Here is a 25,969-nt window from a genome sequence, read left to right on the forward strand (position 1 = left end):
AATTCCACAGAATGGATATGTCGTTCCCAACGTTCTCCCTTCCGAAATCCGACATGCCATTTCATCGGTAAAGAAACAAACAGCACCCGGCCCAGACAAGGTCAGACCTGAACACCTGAAGAACCTGCCGTCAGTACTCATCAATACACTGGCTCGGCTCTTCACTCGCTACCTGTCTGAATGCAAGGTTCCATCCCAATGGAAAACCAGCAGGACCGTACTACTGTTCAAGAAGGGAGACATCCATAACATTGGCAACTATCGCCCGATCTGCCTATTGTCTGTCATCTACAAGTTGTTCACTCGAGTCATCCTAAATAGGATTGGCAGAACACTAGATGAAGGACAACCATGCGAGCAAGCAGGGTTCCGCAAAGGATTCAGCACCATCGACGATATCCACACAATAACCAAGCTCACTGAGGTTTCTCGGGAGTTCAAGATGCCGCTCTGTTTAACGTTCATTGATTTAAAGAAGGCCTTTGATTCTGTTGAGACGGAAGCGGTCATTGAAGCCCTAGCCAATCAGGGCATTCAAGCCCAATACATCAGGATCCTCCGTGAGCTGTATTGCGGATTCACTACCAGGATCTCACCATTCTACAAAGAAGTGATCGTTGATGTCAAGAGAGGGGTGCGGCAGGGTGATACCATTTCACCGAAACTCTTCAGTGCCACCCTCGAGAACATCATGCGACAACTGGAATGGGAAGGAATGGGAGTGAAGATAGATGGTCGGCAACTACACCACCTCCGCTTTGCTGATGACATTGTTTTAATAACACCAAACATCAGCCAAGCGGCACAAATGCTGGCCGACTTTGACCATGAGTGCGGAAAGGTAGTACTACAGCTGAATCTTACGAAGACAATGTTTATGAGAAACAGCCTTGTTCCTGACGCCCCATTCGCTCTCAATGGAATGACCATCTCCGAATGCAACAGCTATGTGTACCTAGGTCGAGAGGTCAACATGACAAATGACCTGGCACCCGAGCTGCGCAGGAGGAAGAGAGCAGCTTGGAACGCCTTCAAGAACGTCGAAGCAATAGCTAAGAGGACGAAGAACCTCCGGCTCCGGGCACATCTCTTTGATTCCACTGTTCTTCCTGCATTAACATATGCCTCAGAGACCTGGGCCCTACGCAAACAAGATGAGAACGCTATTCAGGTCTCCCAAAGAAGAATAGAAAGAGCTATGCTTGGAATATCACGTTTCACTCAAATGAGAGAAAGAATCTGGAGTTCTGACATCCATCGACGATCAAGAATCAGGGACGCTGTCTCATTTGCCAAGGTGTCGAAAATCAGATGGGCTGGTCACGTAATGAGATTTAAAGATGACCGCTGGACTAGAGCTGTTACTGACTGGATTCCATGGGATGTCAAAAGACCGCGTGGCCTTCCAGATGGTCAGACTTCTTCGTCAAGATCATGAACGATCGGTTTGAGGCCCTTCATGTTCCCGGAGCGAACAGATGCCATTGGGCTACACTAGCATGCAACAGGGACAAATGGAGACGTTACTGGCGGCCGCTCAAACAAATCGATGACTAACGGGAAGTTAAGTGATTAAGTGATTTTCATAAAGTTGTTCACAATAATGAATTACATTCAATATTTTCACACCAGTCGAACCACCATTACACCCTCCCACCACCATTATTTTGAATTTTCCCACCACCACTCAAACCTGCTGAATCCAAAAAAGCTGGATCAGTGGCATTCACCAACAATGAGTGAGATTACCATTTTTCCCTGCATCTATGGAAAAGAGAGAGAAGAGCAGAGAGGTAAGAAGGAGGAGGAGGAGGAGGAGGAGGAGGAGGAAGAAGAAGAAGAAGAAGAAGAAGAAGAAGAAGAAGAAGAAGAAGAAGAAGAAGAAGAAGAAGAAGAAGAAGAAGAAGAAGAGTGGTGGGAGAGAAATAGGTGTCATTGGTGTTTGAAAAATGTACACTGATGGAGGCATAGAGGGATGGGTATTGGAATATTGTATGATTATACAGCTTTGCCACTGTGTATCTCATGGCGACTCAATACAAATTTAATTAATAAAAAATAAAACTCTTATCAATGAGATTTCAAATTAAAAATTTTCAATACAGATGAAATAATATAAATTTTGAGTATTAATGTGGGTGACGAAGAGTTTGAAGAAAAATAATTTTAAAGACTATGTATTAAGGATTTTTGCTCTTTAAAACAATTAATGACATTACATTGGATTATTCTGTTTAGGATTTTTATCACCATATTTTGAGTGTATTTTATTTGAAGCATTTTGATTTGTAAAGCTATTATTGATAGTTCCATGCATACACCATTCCAATGTTACACCCCTACCAGGGTATCTTTTTCCCTCTGCCACTGTCCCTCTGTCCACTCCAACATGGTAAGTTTAGTTTCCATTTCTGTTGCTTCAGCCAGTTATTGTTCCCTGAAGCACTATATAATAATTGTGAATGTCTAAAAACTAAATAACATTAATGATCTAATTTTTTCCCAAGAAAAGGTTGAGTAAAGTATAGACTCCCATTAATGAGATTATTTTCTCTTCCTTTATCTCTTAGCTTGCTTTTCCAACATTCTGTTCACTTCTGTGAAAATGAGATTTTGAATATTCTACACAAAGTTCATCCAATTATACTTTTAAAGAACTTATTAGTTGATTTATATTTTATTTATATTTGTTTATTTGTTGCTAAAATACTATTACTAATAGTTTCTTATGGACATAATGAATCGGTGTACCTATCTCCCTCACCACTCTCACCCACCTTACCTCTCATCCTCCCTCATCCCCCAACTCAATTTTGTATGTCAGTTGCCAGTTATGTTATGTTGCTTTTGCATCTTTGCCGCTGCTTCGCTATAAATCTTCAAGTCAAATATATGAGAGAGATCATTCTGTATCTGTCTCTTACATTATCATTTGTCATTTTATGATTTGTCATTCTTTCAAATCTGAATGATAATGCAGCTGGATAGTTTTCTGGTTAGAGTACTTTTATATATTCTTCTAGTCTGTAAGGGTTCTGTTAACCATAATGCCCCAAAATAGAGAAGACAGGGAAAGAGAGGGAACGAGAGAGACAGAAACAGAGACAGATCCAGAGAAAGAGAGAGAGAGAGAGAGAAAGAGAGACGTGACTGCAATAGAGACAGAGACAGGCTGGGGGAGGGGGAAGGAGGGATGAAACTGGGCCATTGATAGTGGGAAATGGACACTGTGAAGGGATGAGTTTTGGAACATTATATGCCTGAAACCCGATCATGAACAGCCTTGTAACTGTGTACCTTAAGGTGACTAAAAAAAAAAAATTAAGTTTCTGTATAGTCTATTGGGGATCTTTTATTATGTTACTTTTAACTTTATCTTTTTTTATATTTGTGCATTTGTTTTTGTTTGGCGTGGGGCCACATCCAGGTATGCTCAAGTTGTACTCCCGGCTCTGCATCCAGGGATTAGTCCTGGCAATGCTCTCGCCAGCTTGGATTAGTGAGAGGGGCTGATGAGTTCCCCTCCCTGCCACAACAAAGCCCTGCCAGCTGAAAACCTCCAGAACTCAATCACCACCATGATAACGGCTTGACGAGCCTCATCCATGAGTGACTCTTCTGAAAAACCCAGATGTGCTAGGTATGTGGGACTTGTGACTGAAATCTCCATGCTCACACAGTTGGGAATGGGCAACTCTCTCACACCTCCTGTGCTTCTGGTAGCCTGACAGTTATACCCAGGAACTGCCTCTGGCACCATACAAGCTCATTAATGGCCATGATCCAGAGACTAACAAATAAATCTTTCAGAAGAGAGCAACATGAGAGTAACATTCTGCAGTGATGCCTCCAGCCCCAAAAGTCACCATCCAGTTAAAAAAAATTAAATTAACCTCAGATGTATAACCATATTTTAAATTTTAGAATTCCTGAAGCACGTGACTGTGAATACGGATAACTAAGAGACATCTCATACTCTACACCACTGGTGTACCAAGAGTAGCACATCACATTGGATGAGGTGTAAAGTAGAAGGCAACCAATCTTGGGGAGAAAATACTATACATATCTAAACACACAAGGCTCAACCTTTAACAATAAGTTGGTATGTTGGTAATTTCTTATACAAGAGCTTAACGTCTCCAGGGTGAGATACAACAATCTTCACACACTTTCCTCTAAGGAAACCTTTTTGGATCAAACCTTTTTGGATCAAATTTAGAGAATTATTCATAAGGAGCAATACAAAATTAAATTATTTAAGTTCTTCTTTGGGGGCAGGGCTTGGGGGGTCATATGGAAACATTTGAAATATGGTAGTAGGAAGGTGTAATGGTGGTGGGATTGGGTTTAGAATATTAAATGTTATTAAATATTATTATTTTTAATAATATTAAATATTTAAAAACAATATTTAAAATTTTAATATTATATTAACTGGAGCGATAGCAAAGTGGGTACGGCATTTGCCTTGCACGCAGTCAACATGGCTGACCTTAGTTCGATTCCTCCACCCCTCTTGGAGAGCCCTGCAAGCTACCGAGAGTATCTCACCCACGGCAAAGCCTGGCAAGCTCCCTGTGACATATTCGATATGCCAAACACAGTAACAATTGTCACAATGGAGACGTTACTGGGCCCGCTCGAGCAAATCGATGAAAAATGGGAAGACAGTGACAGTGACAGTGACATGGGATAGATTGCTCCACAAATGGAAGCCTGTCTCATGAGCAAAGGGGAGAAGGCAGCTGGAATAAAGGAAGGATCACTAAGAAAAAGATGGCTGGAGGAATCCGTCAGGATGGGAGATGTGTGCTGAAAGTAGATAAAGGACCAAACATAATAACCTCTCAGGGTCTGTATTGCAAACCAACCATAATGCCCAAAAGTAGAGAGATTATGGGGAATCATGTCTGTCATGGAGGCAGAGGGAGGGTGGGAAAGGGTGGGTATACCGGGGATATTGGTGGTGAGGAATGTGCACTGGTGGAGGGATGGGTGTTTGATCATTGTGTGATTGTAACCCAAACATGAAAGCTTATAACTATCTCATGGTGATTCAATAAAATTTTAAAAAGAAGAAAAATATTTTAAAATAATATTAAATATTATTGTGGGGCTGGAGCGATAGCACAGCGGGTAGGGCGTTCGCCTTACAAGCGGCCAACATGGCCAACCCGAGTTCGATTCCTCCGCCCCTCTTGGAGAGCCCAGCAAGCTACCGAGAGTATTCGATATGCCAAACACAGTAACAACAAAAGTCTCCAATGGAGACGTTACTGGGCCCGCTCAAGCAAATCGATGATCAACGGGAGGGCCTTTACCTTTACCTTATTATTGTGAACACTGTCCTGTAGCACTGTCCTCCCTTTGTTCATCGATTTGTTCGAGTGACCACCAGTAATGTCTCCATTGTGAGACTTGTCACTGTTTTTGGCATATCGAATACGCCATGGGGAGATTGCCAGGCTCTGCTGAGTGGGATACCTCGGTAGCTTGCCGGTCTCTCTTGGAGGGAAAGAGGAGTCAAACCCAGGTTGCCCGTGTGCAAGGCAAATGTCCTAGACCCTGTGCTATTGCTCCAGCCCAACTGTGAACAACTTTATAAAAAATAAAATAAAATTAGCACTGCACTGTCCTCCCATTTTTCATCGATTTGCTCAAGCAGTCCCAGTCCATCATGAGACTTGTTGTTACTGTGTTTGGCATATTGAATACGTCATGGGTAGCTTGCCAGGCTTTGCCGTAAGGACGAGATACTCTTGGTAGCTTGCCAGGTTCTCTGAAAGGGGCGGAGGAATCGAACTTGGGTCGGACGCGCAGGCCGCATCCAAGGCAAATGCCCTATCCGCTATTAAAAACAAAATAAAACAAAAGTACTTGGATTGGCTATGTGCAATGCAATTGCCCTACCTGCTGTACTATGTCAATGGCCACCTTGTCTTAATATTTTAAGGTTTCTTCTTAAATAAGTCTCTATTTTTTTTTCTGTTTTGATTATTTCTTAGTGTTACCCTGTTTGGATTCATTTTGTATGGAATTCACTGGAACCTCAGTCACTGAATATGCTTCCTTTACCACTTTGGGGGAAGACCATGTCTATCATTTCTTTAAATAATTTTTCTCTTTCTTTTTCTAATATTTTTAAAACTTTATAATTAAAATATACTTGTTGTTGTCCCACAAATATCTATATTTATATATTGTTTTAAAATTCTTTTTCTCATTAAAGTGCTCTCCATTACCCTATTTCCAACTTATTCTTTTTGCCCTTCAATCCAATGGTTCACTGATTAGCCTTTCTACTGTATTTCTTATTTCAGTTAGAATCCAATTTTAGTTCTTTGATTTTTCCTTTTGATTTATTTTATTTGACATTTCTAAAGTTCTCATTTAAACATTTAAACATTTTTTTCTAATTTCAGCATGCATAATTATGACTATTTCTTAGAAGTAATTCTGTAGTATTAGGGATTTTCCTGGGGTTTTGTCTTGATCCAAAAGTTGTGGTAAATACCCTGTCTCATCATTATACTTGGTTTCTGTATTTACTTATATAGATTAGGCTAAATTGTATTCCATCCTAATAAAATTGTCTTAATATTAAATTGAAAGGTTTCAGTATATTGGCGAAGCATACTGGATTTCAACTGCTTATCCATTGACCTGTGCTTGTTTGCCAGTCTAAAACAAGCTTGAAATCTATCAATCTAGGGTATTGGTTTTGACTTTTATGTAGTGTATGTTGAGTCTTCATTACTAAATATGGCGTTTGGAACTCAAAAGCAGCAAATATGGTGACCCAGAAATCTAGGTGACAGGATTCTTGTAAGGGGGATATAAACTTTCTATAATAGTGTTAAAAACTCTATAATAAAATCCTTATAGAAAACTCATCTTCCCTGCATGAAAGATCATTAATACCTAAGTAATATGCTTGAGTGATAAAGCAAGCTTCAATCATTGTCTCATCCAGGTAAATTCTCTGGCCACTTTTCTAGAAGCTTGAGGCTGTATCTAGCCTCTCTGTTTCAGTTTAACTTTGATATCAGCAGGGTTTGCAGTTATAGTTTCTCTCCTGTGTCTCAGGAGAGAGATAATCAGAAGACTTTTGTATCTAAGAGGCTACCTAGAACCTATTATGATGAACCCTGGTAGAGTTAAAGAGAGAATGTTTCTTGATACTGTCAGCTCCCAGCGAACTCTAGAGTTTTTCTAGAAGTATTAATCCATGCTCTCACTGTAGTGAATAAGACCAGGGAAAGTATGGATCTTGAGCTTCAATAAAAGTGGGTGTTCTTGGGATCACATGATGTTATCTTCTAGCTAACTAAGCAGAGCAGAAGTCATGGCAAATCATCAAGCTCAAAAAAAATCCTCAAACCTCATTGTTAAGGAACTTAATTCAAAGTGCCATGAAAATAACGAAACTATCACTAGAAGAAACATCCAAGTAAAAGATGAACTGATCCAGGGTATGGGAATGCATACAAATGGAATTGAAGGACATAAAAAGTACAGCAGCAGGCAGTAGCAACATAACTCAACATGGAGAGGTCTGCATCAGTGATATTTAAGATAAAACACTAGCTATCATCAGTAATAAAGTAGAAAACAAAAAATTTAAACAAAAACAAAAAAGAATGAAAGATCTATGATAGGTAACAGCAAGAAGAATAATCTTTGAATCACAGGAATACCAGAAGGAGAGGAAAAAGAGAAAGGGGAAGAATGGCTAGTGGAAAAATAATAACTGAGAGCCTTCCTGTTCTCTCTCTCTCTCTCTCTCTCTCTCTCTCTCTCTCTCTCTCTCTCTTATCTCCAGCAAAAATTCAAGAACCCAACGAGCATCAAACAAAATAGACTGAAAAAAATATGCCAACACATAGTACAAATCTATGAGAAACAACATAAGAATAGTAACAGACCTTCCTTATGGAATCTTGCAAACCAGAAAAAAAGTGGAATGATATATTCAAAGTACTGCAACTTAACCATCCTGCAAGAATTACTGAAAGACCGCATATATAAAATGAAGACATTTGCAAAAACAACTTACACACAAACACACATACACACAAATGGCAACACAGTCTTTTATGTCAATAATCTCTTTTAAAGTCAGTAAACTGAACTCTCTATAAAAAGACATAGACTAGTTGGATTTATCAGGAAAGAAAATCCATTTTTTTTTGCCTACAGGAAACACACCTAAACTCACAAGACAGATTTAGAAGGAAAGAATTGAAAACAGTTATACATGTCAATGGGAGACAAAACACTGTAGCACTGTAGCACTGTCCTCCCATTGTTCATGTATTTAGCAGGCCCAGTAACGTCTCCATTGTGAGACTTGTTGTTACTGTGTTTAGCATATCAAATATGCCACAGATAACCTGCCATGCTTTGCCGTGTGGGATAGATACTCTCAGTAACTTGCCAGGCTCTCCGAGAGGGGCAGAGGAATTGAACCCGGCTCAGCTGGGCCGGCTGTGCACAAGGCAAATACCCTACAGCTGTGCTCCAGCCAAACAAAACCAAACCAAAAATAACTGGGTCAACCATATTTATATCAGACCAAATTGTATTCAATTAAATAAAGTAACTTGAGACAGTAATGGAATTTATTTATCAAGGGAACAATAAATCCAGAAATACTGTCATCAACATTTGTGCACCAAATGAAGACTCAGGAAAGTTTATAAAGCTTCTGCTCACAAACTTAAAGAAACAAATTGACAGAATCACAGCAGTAGTGGGAAATTCAATACATTACTTTTGCCACTAGACAGATCAACAGACAGATCGACGAATATTAATAGAGAATAGCCCAAACTGAGGAACAAAAAGAACTGGGGCTGTTAGACATTTACAGCCGTGTTATGCATCCTCCAGAATAAGAAGACACATTCCTCTCGAGTGCACATGGAACATTCCAGAATAGGTCACATATTACGGCATAACTCAAACATACATGAATTTACAACATAAAACTTTACAAGCTAACTTTTCAGACCACAATGCCATGAAAGTAGAAATTAACCAGGAAAACTAACCACAGATGGGGAAAAGTTCCAACACTTGGAAGCTGAACAAAGCACTGTTAAACAAAAATTTTATCAAAGATGAGATCAAAGGAACACCTTCTTTGAACCTAACATTACACAAAAGCAGACAGAGATACTTCCAGAAAAGAAAATTTCAGATCAATCACCCTGATGAATATTGATGCAAAAATCCTTAACAAAATCTTAGCTTATTGAATCTAACAACATATGGAAAATATCATACACCTGACCAGGTGGGATTCATCCCAGGGATGCAAGGATGGTTCAACATATGCAAATCAATTAACATAATATACCACATTAGTAAAAGGAAGAATAAAACTGTTATGCTCATATCAATTGATGCATAGAAAGTCGTTCAAAGGTCCTAACAACTATTCATGATAAAATTCACTCAATAAAATAGGGGTGGAAGGAACATTCCTGAAGATGTCAGCTATCATTATTCTTAATAGTGAAAAAATGAAAGAATTCTCTCTGAGATCAGGTACAAAAAAAGGATGTTCACTGTCTCCACTTTTCTTCAACATAATATCCTGGCTACAACAATCAGGCGAGAAAAACAAATCAAGGGGATGCAAAGTGGAAAAGAAGAATTCAAATTATCACTATTTGTAGATGACATAATGATATATAAAGAAGACCTAAAAAGTCCACAACAAATGTCCTAGAAACGATAAATCAATAAAGCAAAGTTGACAGGTACAAAGCCAACATACATTTGTATATATATAGAACAAATCAGAGGAGAAAGTGATCAGAGAGTCTATCCTGTTTAAAATAATATCCCCAAATATCAAGTATCAAGGAATAAATTTAACAAAATATGTGGGATGTCTATACCATGATAATTTTAAGTCACTTAAGAAAGATATAGAAGATAACCTTGGAAAATAAAAAAATATTCCATACTCATGGATCAAAAGAATCAATATTGTTAAAATGAATATCCTACTATCTATTACATAGATTCAATACAATTTCCATCCAAATTCAGATGACATCCTTCCAGGACTTAGAAAAGCAAAATAAAGTTTGTATGGAATCAGAAAAAAATCATGAATAGGCAAAGCCATACTGAAAAAAAAGAAGTTATGACATATTTAATTGCCTAACTTGGAACTACTATAGTGAACAATACTGCTTTGTAATGGGCTTTCTGGTGAAACGGGTCGGAATCAAATAACCAATGACAAAATCGTGTAGTTTAGAGAGCTGTGAACAGGATTAAAAAATGCCTCTTCAACAAATGGTGCTGACTAAACTGATAACTATATAGAAGAAATTAAATCTGTATTCACATCGTATACCATGAACTAAAATAAATTCAAAGTGTATAAAAGACCTTGAGATCACACCAGAAACTGGAAAGTATGTTGAGGAAAGGATAGGCAGAGCATGTCAAGATTTGGACTTCAAAAGCATATTTAATGATCTGATACTACTGGCTGATACAAGAATATAAAATAAACCAAAGTGAATACATACAGTTAAAGAGTTTCTGCATGGCAAAATAAACATGGGCTAAAGCTAAAACCTAACTGAATGGGAAAAAATATTTATAGTCAACACAACAGTTAGGGCTGGAGCGATAGCACAGCGGGTAGGGCGTTCGCCTTACAAGCGGCCAACATGGCCGACCCGAGTTCGATTCCTCTGCCCCTCTCAGAGAGCCCGGCAAGCTACCGAGAGTATTCGATATGCCAGACACAGTAACAACAAAGGTCGATACCCAGGATATATAAAGTACTCACAAAGGTAAGCAACACAAATTTCACAAACCCTATCAAAAATGGGGAGAAGAAATGGACAGACACTTCTCAGAGGAAGACAAGCAGTAAGCACATAAAACAATGCTCAGCATCAATTACCATTTGAGAAGTCCAAATCAAAATGACAATACTATCTGACACCAGTGAGAATGGCACATATCAAAAATAGTAGGAACAGAGGCTCACAAATGAATCTCTGAAGAGAGCAGCATGCCACAGAGACGTCTTACCACCCTGTGCCAGGCTGATTTCACCAGGGCACCTTGGAGGGGTGCATGTGTGACCCTCCACCAGACTCAAATGAATCTCAGCAGCCGCGAACCACCAGAACCCAATTGGCACCACGCTCACAGCAGACCTTCACAGGTTTGTCCTGAGCCCCTGAGCAGGAGCATGAATATACTGAAAAACACAGGTACGCAATCCTGCTGGTTTTCCATTGGGATGGAACCTTGCATTCAGACAGGTAGCGTGTGAAGAGCCAAGCCTGTGTATTGATGAGTACTGATGGCAGATTCTTCAGGTGTTCGGGTCATACCTTATCTGGGCCGGGTGCTGTTCACTTCTTTACCAATGAAATGGCGTGTCAGATTTCGGAAGGAAGAACATTGGGAACAACATTTCCATCCTGCGAAATTTGGTATGTGTGCAGGTGGATATGGCTATCAAAGAGATCCGAGTAGAAGTCATGGATAATCTTCTCCATTGCCCTTCTGGAAGATATGATAGATCCATCAGGACATTGGAGGGCAGTCATCTTGGTCTTGTAGTTTGCAAAGGACAGGCAGGCCTTGTGAATGCTTTTCCTGGCTTCTGCCACATCTGCCAGCACTGCTGCTCTTCTCTCTTTGAGGTCTTCCTTTATTGCTTCTCTGCACTGCTTTGGGAGCTGTACATTTGCTTGTTGTTGCCTGAGGTTCACGCCAAGTCATGTTGGCTAATGACCTCAAGAGTTTTTGAAGACAGGCGTCTTTTTGTGGCTATCTGTCTCAGCGTTCCTTGAACAGTCATGGAGGTGCTGAACCAGTTATTGTATTTTTCATCAATGTTGTCAATGACGGCACTGTCCCATGTTGCTGCAATAGTGCCAAAGAGCTCCCAGTTGGTGGTTATTCTGGGAGTTCTCTTCTTTAACTTAGCAGCCCTTTCTCCCTGCTCCGTGAAGTAGAATTTTGCACGAAGGAGATGGTGGTCCGATCCCGTTTGGAATTTTGGGACGACAGCGACATCGGTCAGGCAAAACTGTTGATTGAATATGATGTGGTCAATTTCGTTGTGGAACTGTCCATTGGGAGACTCCCATGTCCAACATTTAGATTCGGTCTTCTGGAACTGTGAGTTACCATGGATGGTCTTGGTTGACATGATGAACTCATGGTAGTCTCTCACCCTTTTTGTTCCATTCTAGGCCATGGGTCCTGGTGTGCAGTTCTTCGGCTGATCTTATCATTCTTATTTTGGCATTATGATCACCAAAAATAATCTTGTGGAAGGTGTGGTCTTCTTTTTACAACTTCTTCAGCTCCATGTAGAACTTCTCAATTTCTCCTTCATCATAATTGAATGTTGGTGCATAGACAACGAAGACAGAACCCAAACTTCTGACAGTGTGCCACATCTATTCAAGTGTAATCATCCGATTTGGGTTTTAGGCATTCAAATGAATCAATGCTCATGGTCAAGTTCGTGTTGACAAGTACACCAACACCACTGATACCTCTTTTGTCACATGTTCAAGGAACAGTTCTTCTCCAGAGTTGAAAAAGGCGTGATGTGATTGATGCCTTCTTGTCTTGGTCAGACCATTGATGTTGTACTTGATCTTTCACACTTTCACAATCAGGTCCTCGATGGATGCATCTGATGCCAGCGTTCATTGAAAGTACAGACAGGCCTGTTCCCCCTGGCAGCCCGGTGGCCATCATCCTCCAGAGGCTACTTGACAGTCAGGTTTGGGCTCACGGTGACGAGACATCATATGTGGCTTCACAGGATGGGGGTGGCACTGGCCCTTTCCTCCCCACCCCAACAAGACCCCGAGTCACCGCCCACGAACGGCCTCTCTGGCTCCTGATCAAACTGCTAAACTGCCATGATCCCAGAGAAAAAACTCAGAAACAAATCTCGAAACCCAGCGGTTTTTGGCAGAAATACATCAGATTCTGCAGTAGGTTACTATCGCCAGGCACACCAGAGGGGAAAGGGTGCTATTCCTCCGCCTACTCCCCCTTGGCGGCTCGGTGGCCATGATCCGCCAGAAACCATTAGACAGTCAGGTTTAGGCCTGCAGTGATGAGACACGTGGGGCCTCATTGGATGGGGGTGGAACCAGCCCTTTCCTCCCCATGTCAACGAGACCCCAAGTCGCCACCCACGAACAGCCTCTCTGGTTCCTGATCTAGCTGCTTAATGGCCATGACCCCAGAGACTCAGAAACAAATTTCAAAACCCAACGTTTTTGGCAGAAATGTGTCTGGTCCCTGCAGTAGGTTACCAAAGCTGGGCCAGACCAGGTGGTAATAGATTTAATGCCTTGGCCTGTTCCCTCTGACAGCCTGGTGGCCGCCATCCTCCAGAGGCCACTGGACAGTCAGGTTTGGACCTGCCGTGGCGAGACAAGTGGGGCTTCATGAGTTGGAGGTAGATCCGGCCCTTTCCTCCCCATCCCAACGAGACCCCGAGTCGCCACCCACAAACAGCCTCTCTGGCTCCTGATCAAACTGCTTAATGGTCATGATCCCAGAGACTTAGAAACAAATCTCAGAACCCAGTGGTTTTTGGCAGAAATGCGTCCAGACCCTCAGTAGGTTACTGTTGCCGGGCCACCCAAGGAGGGAAAAGGTGCTATCCCTCTGCCTGCTCCCTCTAGGTAGCCTGGTGGCTGCCATCCCCCAGAAGCCATTGGAAAATTAGGTTTGGGCCCTCAGTGATGAGACACCTGGAGACTCATGAGATGGGGGTGGAGCCGGCACTCTCCTCCTCATCCAAAAGAGACCTCAAGTCATCACCCACAAATGACCTCTCTGGCTCCTGATCAAGCTGCTTAACGGCCATGATCCCACACACCCAGAAACAAATCTCGGAACCCAGTGGCTTTTGGCAGAAATGCGCCTGCCCCCTGCAGTGGGTTACTGTCGCCAGGCCACCTAAGTGAGGAAAGGGTGCTGTCCCTCCGCCTGCTCCTCTATGCGGCTCAGTGGCCACCATCCTCCAGAGGCCATTGGGCAGTCAGGTTTGGGCCCTCAGTGATGAGACACATAGGGCCTCATGGGATGGGGGTGGAACTGGCCCTTCCCTCCCCATCCCAACCTGACCGAGAGTCACTGCCCATAAACAGTCTTTCTGACTCCTGATCAAGCTGCTTAACAGCCATGATCCCAGAGACTCAGGAACAAATCTTGGAACCCAGAAGGTTTTGGTAGAAATTCCTCCAGATTTAAGTGTTAAAATTTTGGAATTTCAAAATCGCATGGCCACTACTGCAGCCACATGACAACATATGTTATTCATAACCAGCAATAGAAAACAAATTATCTACTGTTGCCTTTTCAGCAGATCTGAGTGTTGGGGTAAAATTCCAAATAATAATGGTGGGTCTTGTGTCAAAATTTTGAATGTAATCAAAGTAGAGAGAGAGTAATGTGGAAATCATCTGCCCCACAGGTAGAAGGAGGAGGGTGTGGGATGGGGGTATACTGGGGTTTTTGGTGGTTGATGGTGGTTGAGAATGGGCACTAGTGAAGGTACAGGTGTTTCATTATATGACAGAGACTTAAACCCAAAAGCTTTGCAACTGCTCTCACGGTGATTCAACAAATAAAATTATAAAAAATAAAAATAAAAAAAAATAAGGTGGAGTTCATGCCCAATTCAATCAGCTAACCAGTGGTTGAATAAATAGCAGTAATACATTAAAAAAAGAAGAAGAAAGAAAGTACAGGCAGTCATTTTTGTCCTTCTTTGTTTTGGCAGCCTAGTTAGGCTTTGAGATTTTATCAGTCTCTCCTTCCTCATTCTTCTTAATGCTGCCCTATTGGTGGTTTTTTTCAGGGTCAGGGGAATGAGACCCATTGTATTTACTGTTTTGGACATGTCGAATATGCCATGGATAGCTTGCCAGGCTCTGTCATACAGGCTCCGGGATACTCACGGTAGCTTGTCAGGCTCTCCGAGAGGGATAGATGCTTTTATGGTGGCCTGTAATCGCCTTTGTAGGTGTTCCCATGGTTCAAACCATATTTGAACCCCATTAAATATGGTGTGGTAATCGTTGAAGATGGATATTAAGTGTCTTATGATTTGTCCAGAAAGAGGCCTGGAGCATGGCAGCGGCTGGGTAGTGGAGGTAGTGGAGGTAGTGAAGGCCTGCTGATGAGGTATTTATCTGGTACGGTAGGGTGGAGCTTCTGGGTGTAATCCCTGGGTCTCCAGAGTTTGGTGGGAGCAGGCAGAAGATCTCTGTTCCCGGGTCCCTTGAGCCTGGAATCCAAGGTTGCAGAGTTCTGCTTATGTGAGACAATTGTGGGGCTTCATTTATGAATGAGTCTCGGCCTGTGCATCTGGAAAGTGGCCTGGAGCATGACAGCAGCTGGGTAGTGGAGGTAGTGGAGGTAGAGGAGGTCTGCCAATGAGGTATTTATCTGGTACTGGTAGAGTGGGAGTTCAAGATGCTGCTCTGTCTAACATTCATTGATTTAAAGAAGGCCTTTGATTCCATTGAGACTGAAGCACTCATCAAAGCCCTAGCCAAACAGGGTGTTCAAACTCAATACATCAGGATCCTCCATGAGCTGTATTACGGATTCACTACCAGGATCTCACCATTCTATATTGAAGTGATCATCCATGTCAAGACAGGGCTTCAGTAGTGGGATACCATTTCACTGAAACTCTTCAGTGCCACCCTCAAGAACATCATGTGACCACTGGAATGGGCAGGAATGGGAGTGAAGATAGATGGTCAGCAACTACACCACCTCTGCTGAGCTGATGACATCATTCTTAATAACACCAAACATTAGCCAAGTGGCACAAATGCTGGCCAAATTCAACCGAGAGTGTGGAAAGATCAGACTGCAGCTGAATCTCACAAAGACAATGTTTATGAGAAACGGTCTCATTCCTGACGTTCCATTCTCTCTCAATGGAGCTAACATCTCTGAATGCAACAGTTATATGTACTAGGTCGATAACTCAACATGATGAATGACCTGGCACCTGAGTAGTGAAGGAGTAAGAGTGAGGCTTGGAACACCTTCAAGAGCATTGAAGAAATAGCTAATAGGACGAAGAACCTCTGGCTCTGGGCATATCTCCTCAATTCCATGTTCTGCCTGCATTAACATACACCTCAGAGACCTCAGCCCTACAAAAACAGGATGAGAACGCTATTCAGGTCTCCCAAAGAGGAATCTAAAGAGCTATGCTTGGAGTATCACGCTTCACTCAAATAAGAGAAAGAATCCGGAGTTCCAACCTCCATTGACAATCAAGAATCAGGGACACTGTTGCGTTTGCCATGGCATCGAATATCAGATGGGCTGGACACATAAAGTGATTTGGAGATAACTGTTGAATTAGAGTTGTTACAGACTGGATTCCACGGGTCGTCAAAACAATGCCTGGCTGCTCACCTATGTGATGGTCAGACTTTTTCATCAAGACCCTGAATGATTAATCTGAGGCTCTTCATGTTTCTGGAGCGAGCAGACGCCATTGGGTTACACTAGCATGTGACAGGGACAAATGGAGACATTACTTGTACCCGCTCTAGCATATCAATGAGTAACGGGATGTCAAGTGATCAAGGAAGGTGTAATGGTGGTGGGATTGATGTGGAAATATTGAATGAAATTCAGTATTGTGAACAACTTTATGAAAATAAAATTAAAAAATTAAAAACCAATAGGGCTGGAGCAATAGCACAGCAGGTAGGGCATTTGCCTTGCATAGGTTCGACTCCTCTGTCCCTTTAGGAAAGCCCAGCAAGATACTGAAAGTATCCCACCCACGTGGCAGATTCTGGCAAGCTCTCTGTGGCATATTTGATATGCCAAAAACAGTAACAACAAGTCTCACAATTTGTTGTGAGATGTTACTGGTGCCTGCTTGAGCAAATTGATGAACACTGGGAGGACAGTGCTACAGTGCTACCAAAAAAATAAAAATAGTAGGAGTTATCTATGTTGGTATTGATGCGGTGAAAAACGAAATCTCATCCACCACTGGTGGAAATATTGTATGGTTCAACTGCTGTGTAAAATATCATGGAAAGTTTTCAGTAATCTTACTATAGCAAATCATACGACCCAGCAACTTTGTTTTGGTGCATCTATACTTAGGACTAAAAAAACACATACCTTAGAGAACGAAGGGAGGAAGAAGAGTGAAGGGGAAGCTCTGAGCAAAGAGGATTTGAGGCTTCATGTATCTGTGATGTGGGAGAATTGTGTAGGAATATCCAAAACACAGACTCAACGCACTGAACACATAAAATCGAAGCTGCAGCCACCAAAACTTTGTAACGTGCCTCTGGAGGTGGCAGCAGTGAGGGTTGGTGGTGTGGAGGAGGAGGAGTGAGAGAGGAGGTAGGGCATGGTGGGTGTTGGTTTGGGATGGAGTATGGGAACACTGGTGGAGGGTGATTGACATTGGTGGTAGAAATGGCGTTCAAATACTATATGCTTAAAATAGGCATATTGTTCCTCTGTCAACAAATTTATAAATCGTGATTCTTTAATTAAATAAAACAATTGTAAAAATATTTTCAGGGTAAGTCTATTCCCAGCATCACCGAGGGCTGATTATTTGTATCCATATTTTTCAACTTTTCCTGTGCTCACTTTCTTCCGCCTCAAGGGACTCTTTTTGCCTTTCAGGATCTTAGGGTTTTGGTGATAGATTTTAGTATAATTTTTTCTTTTTTCTCGAGACTTTAGAGATCTCTTTCTGCTTGTCCTTCATTGTACTCATAGGGTGTCTCTCCACCCCTGCCTCTGGCTTTCTTTCTCTCTTCTCTTCATTTTTAATTTTGTCATTTTATACTTTGCTGTGAAATTCTATTGGTCCAGGTTTCAAGTTTGTTTCTTTAGAGATCCATATTTTGGTCCGCATTTTTCAGTGACAGTGAGGAGAGTGTATAGGGCCGCCCTCTTCCAGTGTTTTGAATCCTATCCTTTTTGAAAAATTCACATTTTAAAGATCAGCACAGTCAACAAGTAATTACCAGATTGGTTTGAGTCAATGTGTAATAGTATGGAGAATGTAGTTTATGACATTAGCTCTGCTTTTTCAATATCTATAATATTTGAAATCTGCTTTGCAGAAAGAGTTAACTGTTTCTTCAGTTCACTAGCTACTACTATTTACTACTAGTTTCTTCTTTTTTCAGAAGTTTTGCATTTAGGCATTCAAAAAGAGTTATTGCTTAGTGAGTGTATGATACCAGAGCATATCACAGGTAGTTAAAATCTAGACAGACTTTAAACTGATGTGGTAGGAGGGTTCTTCCAATTCTCCTAAGGCATAATTTTCAAACACATTATCCGTTATATTCAGTTATCTACTGCTACATAAAAATACAAATTTTAAAGATTTAAAACATCACCCATCTTACTATTCTAAAGTTTATGTGGGTGAGTATTCTCATAGAGAATAGTTCCACAATATTGGGAGTCTCCACTGCGGAAAAACAAATAACTGGGAGTGACTCACCAGTCTGGAACTGGAATCACCTGAAGATGTTGTGAATCATATGTCTGACATTTATCGTGGAATTGTTCTAAGGTTGCATCACCTGAGATTGTTTATGAGAACACCCAAAAATCACCTCTTCATATGACTTAGGCACCTTATATGTAGAATCTGGGTTTCCAGAGGAAATGTTCCCAGGAGTCAGGAGAGTGATTGTTCCATGGGAACAAAGAACTGCAGGGTTATTCTCACCAACCCTGGGAAATCATGGAGCATAAGATGCTGGTTACAAGGGAGCCCAATCAAGAGAGAAGAGGATAGGCTTTGTTTCTTGATGGAAAAGAAAGAGATTGACAAAAGTACACACACTGTGTAAGAGCATATGATTTGGGAGTTAATACCGTGGTCATGTTCAGAGAACACTAACAGCCACAGCACTTAACAACGTTGCCCGTTATTATAATGTATTCCAACCTTCACAAACATAGTCTCCTCTCTGCTCAACCACCCTGAAAAGCAAACATTACCTTCATTTCTGAGCTAAAGAAACTGAGGCTCAAAGAAGCTTAGAGATTGCCTCAGGCCACATAACTATGGAGCGATAAAACCAGGATTGTACCCTGGGACTGTTTGACTCCAAAGCCCACACTCCTTCCATTATATGGCATTTTTATATTAGATTATATGGGTAAAGGGGAAAATTGTATTTAATAGAACTAGTTTTAACCCGCTATGGTAATTAGTGAATTATAAGGGATTATTTAAACTGAAATAACTATATGCTCACAGTAGAGAAATGAGAAAGTCCTACACAGTGCAAACCATTTACCCTTTTTACTGATTTATTTTTTGCCTACGCTAGAACAAATTAAAAATATAATGTAAACATGAATGTAGCCTTTATGAATATGGGTTTTGTACTATTCAGGAATTATTGAGGGAGTCAAATGCTTTAGGAGTAAAAAAAAAATGCTTCCAAAATGTTTAGTCATTGAAAAGCAGCTTATCTGAAAATACACAAAGGTAATAAGAGGAGCAAAAAAAGAGAAGACTTTTAACTACATTCCTTTTTCCAAAAATTTCTCATATATCTCCCTACAATATTTGATATTAAGATACTAATTAAAAATAAAAGCATTGTGATACACTAGATAGAATTTTGAGATATTATTTTAAAAAGAGTAGTATCAGTGGCAAGTGCTCTATATATCTAATTAAATATTCATTTTTATGATCTTGGAATATCTGAAAATGTTAAAGATAAAATTTTGTAAAATATGACTAAACAGTAAGCTTTAATATTTTGTGCCTATGTGTATAAATGTGTGTGTATGTACATGTAAGAATGTGGTGAAGGGTACAGTTGCAGTAAGAAACATACTACTTTTCCTATGAGGAAAAAATACTGCCTTAAATATAGGTTTGATTTATGTAATATGCATATATTTACTTTAGAGAACAAAGAGTAAATTATCAGGGTTCCAAATGACTGGTAAATTCTATGGACATAGATTCCGTATAATAGTGTGTTATTATACTTTCTAGATGAATGTGTTAATAATTTATAAGTCCCAAGCACTTGGAGGGACAATCCTGAGGTGTTTTCAGGCAATGAAATCTCAAACTCTGATACACTTTACTTTTGCTAATTGAACAATTGAATCATTATTCACAGTTTTATTTTTATGGTTTCCTTTTCATAATTCCCATGGAACATTGATAAATGGTATAGAATCTATAGAAAGCACTGCCTTTTTCAGAATATAAAAAAACTAGAAAGCATGATAGAACTGAAGCTGTATTTCTTCTTTTGAATTCACTATTGTTTCTCAAAGTACTGTGAACCAGAAAACTTCAGTAACAAAAACACGTTTTCTCATAGTTGCAGAGATTAAAAGTCTAAGATGTGGATTAAATTGATTCTTTCTAAGATCTGTTAAGGCAGAAGTTATAATGCCTCTCTCCTTGGCTATTCATGGCTGCCTTCTTCCCATATCCTTATGTCATTTTCTTTCTTTACCTACTGTGGCCAAATTTTCTCTTTTTTGTGATTATAGTGGCTTAGAACACACCCTAATGATCTCATCATAATTGAATAACCTCTCTAAAAGTCTTATATGCATAAAATGTCAAATTGTGTGATAGGGTAGGTAAAAAACCCAACAGGCAATTCTTAGGGAATGAGTGAAACAATTCCACCCAAAGCTCTATCCTGAGCTTTGACACTGAAGTATTAAAAACCTCCTCAGAAGAGATAAAGTCATAGATCAAGGTAAGGACCACAAAACAGTTCTAGTGTCTAAAGTTTTGGTTGCTCAACATCACCCAGAGAAATAAGATCACTACAATTTTTAGTGTAATGTCTACATGATTTGTCAAATTAACAGATGCACTGACAGGAATCACACACACACAATCACACAAATCCTGTTATTCGTCGATTGCCTCGAGCAGGCCCCAGTAACGTCTCTTTCATCCTAGCCCTGAGATTATATTCAAGGCTCTTTAGGAGAATGAGACCCATCATTGTTACTGGTATTTGGCATATTGGGTACGCCACGGGGAGTTTGCCAGACTCTGCTGTGTGGGCAGGTTACATTCGGTAGCCTGCCAGTTTGTCCAACGTAGGAATGAGATAATTAGATGTCATAATAAGATGTCCCCAATCTGAGTAGGCTTGGAGATCTTGGCTCCGGAACCCATGTGGCTTTGTCCCTCTGCCAGTACCTTTATGTGTGCGGAGAGTGGTCTCAGCATGGTGGTGGCTGGTCCTAGAGGTCTTCAGCTGCCGGAGCCCTGGTCGGGGCGGGGAGAAAAGCTCAACCCGCTCCCCTCCAAGGGACCCCGGCGAGGACAGCCAGGTGCGGGGGCAGGAGACTGCACTGTTCTCTTCCGAGAACTGGTTTTTATAGTCTCTGAGTCTTGGCCGTTGATGGGATTACACGGCGCCAGGGGGCCAGTTGGTGGGTGTGACCCCCGCCTACTGGAATTTGGAAGATCTGGGTGGAGGATGCTTGGCCCCAATCCAAGTAGGCTTGGAGATCTCCACCCCGGAACCCGCGTGGCTTTGTCCCTCTGCCAGTACCTTCATGTGTGCGGAAAGTGGTCTCAGCATGGTGGTGGCTGACAGGAAAAGAGACTCTTATCACAAAACACTTGGGGTCATGGTATTACATATTTCCTAGACTCTTAGCTACACTAACTGTGTTATGCAATTTTGTAAATTTCTAGAATAGAATGTTTGCTTTCCCACAAGTGGTATGGCCAACTACAAGTATCTGAAAGCTACTGTGCTTTGTATAATTAATGCTAGCAAGGCTATTTTTCTCTGAGCTGCAGACCTATGCTAATCGCTTTACACATATTGTCTCATAATGATTTCTAATAATTTTTTGATTCTATTTTATAGTGGAGGAAAATGAGACGCCTGAAGAGGGAAGTCATATGACTACTAACCAATCTGGATTCCTACTCAGTTTATCCAATGCTTTAGCCTATTTCAACATACTTCTAGAAGCCTTTGCCCTGGTTACACATTTAGAATCTCAAACCCTTTCATCACAACTCATCACTTTAGTCTAAATTATGGCATACAATTTCACAAAGCATACTACCAGAATTGATAATTATTCCCCTTGACAAAGAAAAAATAGAAGTGATTCAATTTACTTTAAATCACATTTTATTTCATTTTGATTCAGAAATCCATTTCCTCCAGAACAAAATAAACGATCTAATCTTTCTCCAGGGAAGAGTTAAACTAAATTCAGTTGCCATATAGAAACCCAAACGTCTCAATGTAATATAACATATTTTGAAAATTAGGCAGTTGGAGATGGAAATAAAACTTAATAATATTGCAAGCATGCGCTGGGATTTTATAAATGTTTTACTATAATCATAACTATGGAATTTACATACATATATAAATATATTTCAACATTATAGTTTGCTAAATTAGATCAGTATTTAGTCATTAACATGGTGGTGTGTTACTTATATTCCATTTTTATACATATCCTACTTGTGAGACATAAAAATAATTTAAAATAACTTGGCCTTTGCAATATATTCTAAAGTATAGTTTACACATATATAGGAGTTTTAACCACTTGGGAGGTGTTTGGCTCATAACGTGTGAAAAATTAGTCATGTTCTATAGTCTGTATATTTATATGTATATAAAATTCAGGATTTGACATGGAAATTAAGATATAAATGACATAATTACATTCCTAATGATTTGTAAAAGATTGGGGTGTTATGGGACTTATAATTATACAGGCCACCTATTGGTACTGGGATTAGAGAAAATTAAAAACAGTTAAAACAAACCAAACTAATCCAAATACCAATGCAAAAGATTGAATTTAAAAATATTTAAATTTCTAAATGAGACTCCAAAGGTATTGCATCTTATTTATTCACCAGAAAATGAATCTGTCTATATCGATCTGTTATTTTCTAAGCACATATTTGAAGAAACCTGAGGGTAGTTGATACTCTGTACTGTAGGGAAGAGAACTTATGGGGCTAGTTGTCATCCCCAGTGGTCTTCCACAATGCTGTTTCTGTATACAGTATATCTCTCCTTCTTTCCCATGCTTTTCTACTCATCGAATATACTCTACAAGCAATTAGGAGCAGAAACATGCATCAGTTTACCTAATCTCCAAACCCAAATAAAATTAGAACTGTATTTTTACTTTCGCTTGTTGATCCTAACAACAAGCTTCCTAAGGATTATCAGGAATTCTGAAGAGTGATTACTAAAAGGGAACACTTTGCAAAATATGTTGTTGACCCACTGGATTTTTATAAATAATTCTGTTTATGAAGGGCTGGAGCGATAGCACAGCGGGTAGGGCGTTCGCCTTACAAGCGGCCAACATGGCCGACCCGAGTTCGATTCCTCCGCCCCTCTCGGAGAGCCCGGCAAGCTACCGAGAGTATTCGATATGCCAGACACAGTAACAACAAAGTCTCCAATGGAGACGTTACTGGGCCCGCTCGAGCAAATCGACGATCAACGGGAGGGCCTTTAATTAATTAATTCTTGTATGGTTATAGAAATAAATGACTGATGTCGCTGTTATCCCAAAATTCTAAACGGGATAGGACCACTGTCTCCTTCATGAAAAATTCTACTTCAGAGAGTGGGGAGTAAGGAATGCAAAGTTTAAGAAGAGAACTCCCAGAACAACCACCAACTGGGAGCTTGTTGTCTCTGTTGTGGCAACATGGGAAGATGCCATCATTGACAACATTGACAACAAATATAATCCACTGGTTCAGCACCTCAATGATTGTGCGAGGAACACCAAGAGAGAGATAACCACACAAACACACCTGTCTTCGAAGACTCTTGAGCTTATTCTCCAACGTGGCTTGCGCATGCCTCAGACAACCACAAGTGAATGTCTGAGCTCGCAAAGCAGTGCAGAGAAGTGATCAAGGAAGACCTCAAAGAGAGAAGAGCAGCAGTGCTGGTAGATGCGGGAAAAGATGCAGAAGCTGGGAAAAGCATTTGTAATGAATCCAAGCTTTCATAGTTGGTAAGTCCTTTACTAACTACAAGACCAAGATGACTGCCCTCCGACGTCCTGATGGATATATCACATCTTCCAGAAGGGCAATGGAGAAGATTATTCATGACTTCTACTCAGATCTCTTTAATAGCCATGTCCACCTGCCCACATACCAAATTCTGCAGTATGGATGTGTCGTTCCCAATGTTCTCCCTTCTGAAATCCGACACACCATCTCGTCAGTAAAGAAACAAAGAGCACCTGGCCCAGACAAGGTCAGACTAGAACACCTAAAGAACCTACCATCAGTACTCATCAATACACTGGCTCGGCTCTTCACATGCTACCTGTCTGAATGCAAGTTTCCATCCCAGTGGAAAACCAGCAGGACTGTACTACTATACTAGAAGGGAGACATCTATGACATTGGCAACTATCACCAAATCTACCTATTTTCTGTCATCTACAAGCTGTTCACTCGAGTCATCCTGAATAGGATTGGCAGAACACTAGATGAAGGACAACCATGTGAGCATGCCGGGTTCCGAAAAGGATTCAACACCATCAACCATATCCACACGATCATCAAGCTCATTGAGGTTTCTTGGGAGTTCAAGACACTGCTCTGTCTAACATTCATGATTTAAAGAAGGCCTTCGATTCTATTGAGACTCAAGTGGTCATCAAAGCCATAGCTGATCTGGGCATTCAAACTCAAAACATCAGGATCCTTCGTGAGCTGTATTATGAATTCACTACCAGGAATCTCATCATTCTACAAAGAAGTTATCATCAATGTCAAGAGAGGGGTTCGGCAGGGTGATACTATTTCACTGAAACTCTTCAGTGCCACCCTCAAGAACATCATGAGACGACTGGAATGGGAAGGAATGGAAATGAAGATAGATGGTCGGCAACTACACCACATTTGCTTTGCTGATGACAGTGTTCTAATAACACCAAACATCAGCCAAGCAGGACAAATGCTGACCGACTTCGACCCTGAGTGTGGAAAGGTGGGATTACAGCTGAGTCTCACAAAGACAATGTTCATGAGAAACAGTCTTGTTCCTGACGTTCCATTCATTCTCAATGGAACAACCATCTCCGAATGCAACAGTTATGTGTACCTAGGTCGAGAAGTCAACATCACGAGTGACCTGGCACCTGAGTTGTGCAGGAGGAAGAGAGCAGCTTGGAAAGCCTTCAAGAGCATCGAAGAAATAACTAAGAGGACAAAGAACCTCTAGCTCCGAGCACATCTCTTCAATTCCACTGTTCTTCCTGCATTAACATATGCCTCAGAGACCTGGGCCCTATGAAAACAGGATGAGAATGCTATTCAGGTCTCTCAAAGAGGAATTGAAAGAGCTATGCTTGGAGTATCATGCTTCACTCAAATGAGAGAAAGAATCCGGAGTTCTAACCTCCGTCAATGCTAAAGAATCATGGACGCTGTCTCATTTACCAAGACATCGAAAATCAGATGGACTGGACAGGTAATGAGATTTGAAGATGACTGCTGGACTAGAGCCATTACTGACTGGATTCCACAGGATGTCAAAAGATCGTGTGGCTGCCGACCTATGAGATGGTTGGACTTCTTCGTCAAGACCATGAATGATTGGTTTGAGGCTCTTCATGTTCCTAGAATGAGCAGATGCCATTAGGCTACACTAGCGCTCAACAGGGATGAATGGAGATGTTACTGATTCTCAAAAGACTTCCAGTTGACCTGTTATATTTTTCTTATAGTCCTCAGAATTTCTCCTTATGTATTATATATTGCTTATGTATTCTGATCAACATTTACATCTACCTTCTGTTTTGTTTTTTACTACAATCTATTTTATTTTTGTAATTAATTTTTATTGAATCCATGATACACTTACAAAGTTGTTCATGATTG

Source organism: Sorex fumeus, unplaced genomic scaffold (assembly GCF_029834395.1).
Source record: "Sorex fumeus unplaced genomic scaffold, SorFum_2.1 ptg000036l, whole genome shotgun sequence".
Lineage (NCBI taxonomy): Eukaryota > Metazoa > Chordata > Mammalia > Eulipotyphla > Soricidae > Sorex > Sorex fumeus.